The sequence below is a fragment of the Lytechinus variegatus genome, chromosome 16 (assembly GCF_018143015.1).
Source record: "Lytechinus variegatus isolate NC3 chromosome 16, Lvar_3.0, whole genome shotgun sequence".
Classification (NCBI taxonomy): domain Eukaryota; kingdom Metazoa; phylum Echinodermata; class Echinoidea; order Temnopleuroida; family Toxopneustidae; genus Lytechinus; species Lytechinus variegatus.
The window spans coordinates 12,093,400-12,100,959 of record NC_054755.1 but is presented as its reverse complement, the minus strand read 5'-3'; the positions used below and the strand labels follow the sequence as shown (position 1 = coordinate 12,100,959).

At 33.6% G+C, this 7,560-nt stretch overlaps 1 long non-coding RNA gene across 1 annotated transcript; it reads left to right on the top strand.

The window, feature by feature from the left end:
- The first annotated feature begins 1,570 nt into the window (after positions 1-1,570).
- Positions 1,571-6,375, top strand: LOC121430301. The gene is made up of 3 exons (XR_005972012.1): positions 1,571-1,749; positions 5,376-5,418; positions 5,875-6,375. It is a non-coding gene; the product is annotated as an uncharacterized LOC121430301 (long non-coding RNA).
- The last annotated feature ends 1,185 nt before the right edge of the window (positions 6,376-7,560 follow it).

The following is a 7,560-nucleotide window of genomic DNA, read 5'->3' as shown; positions in this document are numbered from 1 at the left end:
GTCTTTTCTAGTTTACACCAATTTATGAATTTTCATGCATTTGTATAATCAGTAACTATATTAATTCACTTGGGCACAATGTTGTGGTTCATTTGGTGTGTGAAAAGAAAAATTAATTTTGTTTCAAAGTTTCTTTGAGAATATGCACATTTTAACGAAACAAGACTGACTGACTGCCCTGCCAATGTATGTTTGCCTTTGAAGGAGTGTGGCTACTCATAAAACACAAGATATACTTGCATCATTATTTCAAATTTTATTAAATATCTAGTTACAACTTGACGATTTGGACAATCAAGATAGAAATTAAAAGAAAAATTAAATTATGATATAATTCACCAGAATGTCCCACATTTTCAAGAATAACTCTTAAGTTCTTAAATTCTTAAATTTAAGAAATTAATAATAACTCTTAAATTAGCAAATTTTTGGACATCTTATCATTATTTTATATATGGCCTACAATGCAGTGCTACACAAAATGTTACACTTGATATTTTTCTCTTTGTATAGGGCCGGAGTACGTGCAGTTCTTCTGCTACAACCATTATTGGGTTTTACATGGATATTTGGCCTCCTTGCTGCTTACGATAGCTCACTCTTCTTTGCATACATGTTTGTTATCTTCAACTCGCTCCAGGTAAATTGATGAATTGAATTGTACAGAAATAGAAATGAATTGAAATGAAATGAATTGAACTGAACTGTATTGAGTTGTACTGTATAGTATTGAATTTAATTTAATTTAATGTAAGTCAATTAATTTGACAAGACATGGATTGAACTGAGTTGAACTACATGTATAATGAATTGGAACTGAATTGAAGTGAATTTAGTTCAACAGAATTAAAATTAATTGAAGTATACTGAATTATACTAAATTATATTGAATTGAAAGGAATTGAATTAAACTGGATTGAATAGAACTGAATTCAACCATACGCTATCATTAACATTTTCCCTCTCATTTCAATTTTCACAGGGGGTATTCATCTTTATTGTCAACTGCTTGATGAATGACGAGGTAAGAACTCAATAATTGTCATATTTTTTTCAAGGGGGCCATTTCATAAAGACTCACAACTACATGTATGGTAATTTTGCCACTATGACAACTGCCATGGTAACCGGTCTCAGTAGCCAATTATATTCAAGGTTTCCGATGTAGTTACAGACTTTTCATGGCAAAGACACTGTAATTTAAGTCTTAATGAAATGGGCTCTAGATCCGAAGTAACCCACTTATACAGACAATGAACTATCCACGGCTACATCTTACGAAGTGTGGCAAATTGTTTTTAAGAGTAATCATGATGCATTTTGTTAACATCCAAGAAAAGCTCCATTTTATATTACTCCTTTATTTTGAAGAGCAACTGTGCCAAAAATCTCCTCCAAATGAGAGCAAAAATACGATTTTTTTTCATGAAAAAACTTATGCCTGCATCTTTGCAACCACTCATAGGCTTTGATCAAGAAACTTAGAATATAGGGTCCTTGCACAGAATGCCTAGCATTTTATTATGAGTTCGCGTCATGTTCCACTTTTTTTTTTTAACACCACAGGTAAGGAAAGCCTTCCGGACCAAGTACCACAAATACGGGGGCCGCCATGGACGACGAAGGTCCACTCAAACGACTCAGATCTCAACCACTGAGACGTCAGTAGCTCTCAAGACTACCAGGGCTTTCATGGACAGGAGTCAAGCTACTAACAAGTCAAGTAAAAGATCAAGCGTCGTTGATGGGGTAATGAATCTCACTTCCCTCACTTAAAAATATTTAGGGCAAGGCTACTTTAGCTTTAGGGCACATTTCTATATAACAAAAAATGTGAAAAATAAGAAGGGCAAAATAAATCTCCAAGGTCAATGAGAGGGCATCAGTGCCAGTTAACATGGACAGTCACAGAATCACCTTTGATAGCAGATTCATTTAAGCCCTGCATTTCAACTTAAAGTAAAATCATAATTTTCCTTGGATTGAAGAAGATTTAAATACAAACATTCGCCATTTCATATCTGGCATCGATCTTCAGACACTAAGTACCATCGTCTTGAAGGGGAAGTTCACCCTGACAAAAAGTTTATTGTAAAAATAGCAGAAAAAATAATATAAAATATTGCCGAAGGTTTGAGAAAAAATCATCAAATAATTAAAAAGTTATTAGAATTTCAATTATTTGATTTGTGACGTCATATGCGAGCAGCATTCCTACATGGCGAATGGTAAAAAATCAATGAAATGTCATTTTCTCAGAAAATTGAAAATGGTTTTCACTGTAACTTTTGTATATCAATAGACAAATCATTTCATACCCGATCATGAAAAGAAAACAAAACTAGAATTTTTATTTGTCATGAGGACGAATTAGGTGATCTGTCTCTGATTTTATGAACACGAAGACAATCAGCATGTTTATTGAGATAAATATGATCATCATGATGAAAACTGAACTTTTCTTACGAAAAGAATATGTTGAATACTCTTGAAAAAGAGGGAAATGAGAATATGTGAAATACATGTAGGTGTAGGCGATACACATTGTACATGTTATAGGCTTATTAAAAACGATTTTAATCTACTTAATTGTGTGATATTTGAACTTATATACCTTGTAATGGTGATTAAGGAACATTTGCGAAATGTTGAAAAGAAAAAAAAATTATGTCCACTTTTGGGTTTGAACCGGGGACCCTAAGGACACAAGTCTGATGCCTTACCCAATCAGCTACACGCTTCCCATAGACTTAACACATAAGCAAAACGAGAAGATCTGAAATCAAATTTTGCAAGTGAAATACGGGCATGATCCCGGCATCTGATCGGAAAATGGAGACCACACTTGCGATAGCTTACAATCTCAGCTACAACATACTCAAAGCTCAGAGAAAACCAAGAAACAGAAATGGAGATATGGCTCGCGAAATAGAGGAATGTAAAATCCAGTTTTGAGAAAAAGCCATTTCCCATAGATATTGCACACAAAATGAGCGAAAATGACATGCCTCTATAACTTGCCATTTTTCAGGATGATCCATTCCTTTAAAAGTGAATCAAGCCATCAAATTAAGAAGAGCATGTTCTCAGCTACAACATATTGAAAACTGAGCGAAAATTGACAAATATTTACAGTTAGAGTCAAATTTGCATAATTATGATGACGTCATAAGTAGCAAAATGGGAATTTTGAGTTCCGACGCCATTTTGATGACGTCATGATAAAATTTCGGGTCAAATGTGACATGAAATCACATCTCCCATCCATACTCTATTCGAATATGAAAAAAAAAAATGGGGGTCAACGGACTACCTTAAGAGCTATAATGAATTTTGTATAGGCATGTTTTTGCACATATATTGTCTATGGTTAGTGCGCGCGCGCGTGCTGTAAACTTTGATGGAGGCTAATTCCTTTATTACTTGTCGTAGAAGGTTGATCAAGGTATCAAATTGTTCAGAATTATATTATCGGTGCATTGATATGAAAAAATGGCAATCCTATGTTTTATAGTGCCGTTACGCGCGAGAACGCGCGCGTAACCGTGCGCGCGCGCAAATTTTTGAAATGCTTAGAATGACCTGGGGTGGTATTCTGAGGTCATTTTATCTTTAAAATATTTTATTTTATCTCTTAAAATGAAATTGGTATTCTGAGATGAGATTTTATCTCTCAGATAAAATTTTAGATTTTATCTTGCGTATAAATTTTATCTTGCGTATCTACAGATGATACGCAACAGAACAATGCCTGCGTACACATACCCATCGCGTATCTGGCCATTGCAACGCAGATGATGTGCTTGCGCCCATGTTACTTTGAAGAAAAAAATAAAATAAACTTAAAAGAGGGTAGAGGCTATTTTATCTCTGCGACGTTGATTTCACCAATATTTATAGGTGAATTAACCCCAAATGGTGACATGAAAATGAAGAAAAATTACATATTTATTGAGAATAACACCTTAACGCTGTTCCTGTACAATCAGAGAGTATTTCATAAGACTTTTCTTGACTAATATTGTCTTTGAAATGATGCTTGAAAAGATGCGATAAAGACTTCGAAAAAAGATGAGAGTATTGTCCTTTTTGTTAAAAAGAAATCTCCGTAAAGACGCTTAAGCGTATAGTGCAAGCGTATTTGAAGTCAATAAATTGACGCAATCTCACCCCTTTGCCACACCTCCTGGCGGAATGGATTTTAATTGGTTGAGTGATATGAGAGAGCTATAAAAGCGCGTTTCTAATTGGATATTGATTAAAAAATAGGTGTGTCTTACAGAGATAAAATGAAGATAAAATGGTTCTCAGAATACCAATTCGGAGAGATTTTAAGGGTATTTTATCTCACTGATTTTAACGGAGATAAAATATTTTATTTTATCTGAGATAAAATGGATCTCAGAATACCACCCCTGAAACATACTCTACTTTGGTCTAAAAGCGATTTTGAGCATTTTAAAATTTGACGCGCGCGTACGCGCACGTCGTGACCTTTACATGACCTTTGATGACATGGACAGTTGACCCTTGACCTGAAGTTAATGTGATGTAAATATGGTTAATTTTTGATAATTGATAATGAAGATATGATTGATAATGTGATTTTACAAAATGGCGTCTAGATGACGTCATGATGACCTTTTGACCTTGAACTTGTTTCATTCACATAACATGATAAGTCCCCATATCTGATGATATTTTGAAGATAATTGATGATGTAGATTTGGAGATTTTATGGTAACAAGAAAAGGGTGGAAAAATAAAAATTAAGAAATAAATAAATAAATAATAAATAAAAAAGAAAATTCTTACGAAATTAATAGTTGATCTGTCGATTGACAGATCACCTAATTAAGTCATCAGGAACCATATAAAATTTGAAATTTATACATTTTTTATTACATAACACATGGGGCAGCTGCTCGTTTATGACGTCGCAAATCCAAAATTTTTAATAACTTTCTTACTCTTTAACGGATTTTCCTCAAACCTTCACCAATATTTTTACTATTTTTTCTGCTATTTTCACAACAAAGTTTTCTTCAGGGTGAACTTCCCCTTTAAGGTTCTGATTTTTGCCTATCAATCAGTGGAACATGGGGTTCAAAGCCCTGTAACTCGACCCCAGTGTATAAAGTGAGGACATACATGTAGGAGGAATACTCTTTCTTTGGATTTTGTTATGTACCAGGAGGGCAGCTGGATTAAACAAGGGTTATGATGTTAGTCAGAAGTGTAAATGCAAGCACTTAATAGTATTATTAATTTTACAGAGAGGTAGTGGAATAAAGTTTATTTTTCTAGGATTTATCTGTACAAAATTGTTTGATTAAATATGGTGGACATGACTTTTCTATGTATATTGCATACAGCTTGCTATCAAGATGAGGAGCACAAAAGTGAAACCAATAGCAGGTTTGTGATGTATTTCTGTTGTCGCTCCCCTTCCCTCCGTTAACTCTTCCCTTTTCCCTTTCTCTCTCTCCCTCTCTCCCATCTCTCCCTCTCTTCTTTGCCCATCCCTTTTATTCCCCTGATCATCTCCCATTCCTCCCCCCTCCTCCTCCTCCTTTGTTTCTCTCAATGTTAATTCCATGATAGTCCATGATAATTCCTTATTTCCATGATGTTTTTTTTTTATTTTACAGAATTGCCCATTCCTTTTATGTGCTTTTTCCAAAACTGCCAATTGCATTGTCAATAAATTAGTGCTGTCTTCCTAACTCTCTCCCCTCTTTCACATTTCGACTTAAGAATTTCAATAACATGATTCATAAAAGAAAATATCAATACATCATCATTAAAATGGTTTGAGACCTTTGCTTGAAGATACCACTCATAAGTTTTTCATATCTTTTCCCTGCTTTTCAGATGACAAATCGACAACAAAGTTGTGACGTGGTGTGCTGGACTTAAACTATCAAGTATCATGCCTTTATCATGGCCCACCAGTGAGTCGCAAACCTATTCCAGGTTGCTGCAAAGATATGTGATACTGACAAGATAGTTACTCTTGCAGCTAAAGCTGGAATGATCTTATAGCAATATGTCAAATTTTGAAGAGTGGCTGACAATATTTTGAAGATAAATGGTTTTGTTAATTTGTTCAATGTTAAATTAGAAGCATAATAGCTTGAATTAAGTGTGATTTTTAAATCAATCACAAAATAAGTAAGGGTCTGATATCATCTACGAAACAATTACCATTAATGTGTGAAATTAAATATGAATAGCTCTATGCAACACATTCCCTGTCAGTATACTGTTTCATCAAAGGTTGCAAAAGGAGTTAAAACCTTTTACGGGCTTGGATTTTACTTGTGAATTTATATTGTGCAATTTCTGTAAATGGATATACTCAACTTTGCATAATAATACAAAGTAAAAAAACAAAAAAAGGGGGGGGGGACAACAATCAAAACTTAACAAGGAAAGAAATATGCACTGTTCTGAGAGCCACCTTTCAAACTCCTCCTAGGGTTTGTTTCATCAAGACTTGTTATTATGCTGCACTCAACCCAGGTGAGGTAAATGGGTACCTGGCCGGATTAATTCCTTGAATGCACAAGCGCTGAAAGGCAGCTAGAGCTTAGGCCGGGGTAATAATAATAATAGCATCGCGCCTCAGAAAATAATATTTGTAGATAGATGGCACTATATAAATGCCTATTATTATTCATTATTATTATAACAAATGAACAGTTTCTATAATAATTTTACTATTAACCAATTACATGTAGATTAAAGGACTTCAGAAGCTTTTAACAGTTTTTGCAAATTTGTTATTTAAACAAGTTTTATGAAATGGGCCCCTGAACCTTTTTTCTTTTTAGATAAAAGGCTCTCTTACTCTAGAAGCAGTACTTGTACATCAGCAAAAAAAATTAATCATTTAAATATTTCTGAATGTCTCAAAACAAGTATATATTGCAATGATAATGTGAGGTTTTTTTGTTTATCAAGAATAAACATGTTTGGTACTATATATAAAATAATGCTGTTATGAAACAAAATCATATTTCATTTACCCTGTAAATAATTCACTTTTTAAATTTGCCTCAAGTGTGTGACTCCAAAGATCCCTAGCTTTTAATCATTGATTGTTGATTTGATTGTTAAATGTTACAAAGTAATTAGAACCATGCTATGAAAATTGTGTTACTAAAACATTGACTGGGTCAGTATTACTTCTAGGCTGAGCATTTTTTTAAGACAAGTGTGATTGTTTTCAGTGATGTGTGATAAATTTAGAGCAACCAGAAGGTCTGTTTTGCTTTGACACTTGTAAAATATATAATTTCGGGGCAAGTTCATTGATATATCAACTGTTCACAGAATTTCAAATCTTATGTCACTATATTCATATAATTTTGAATAGTTCACTTTCTGTAAGTTGTAAACAGTACTGTTAAATCTAACAGAATGTTTGTTTAAGTATTTGTTTTTTCATCAATTCAAAGTCTCTATTTTTATACTCTTTGTACATAGGCATTACTGAAGCAAGATAAATTCACTATTTTTCTTTAGTTTGATGTACAGTTTTTAGTGAAAATGTTC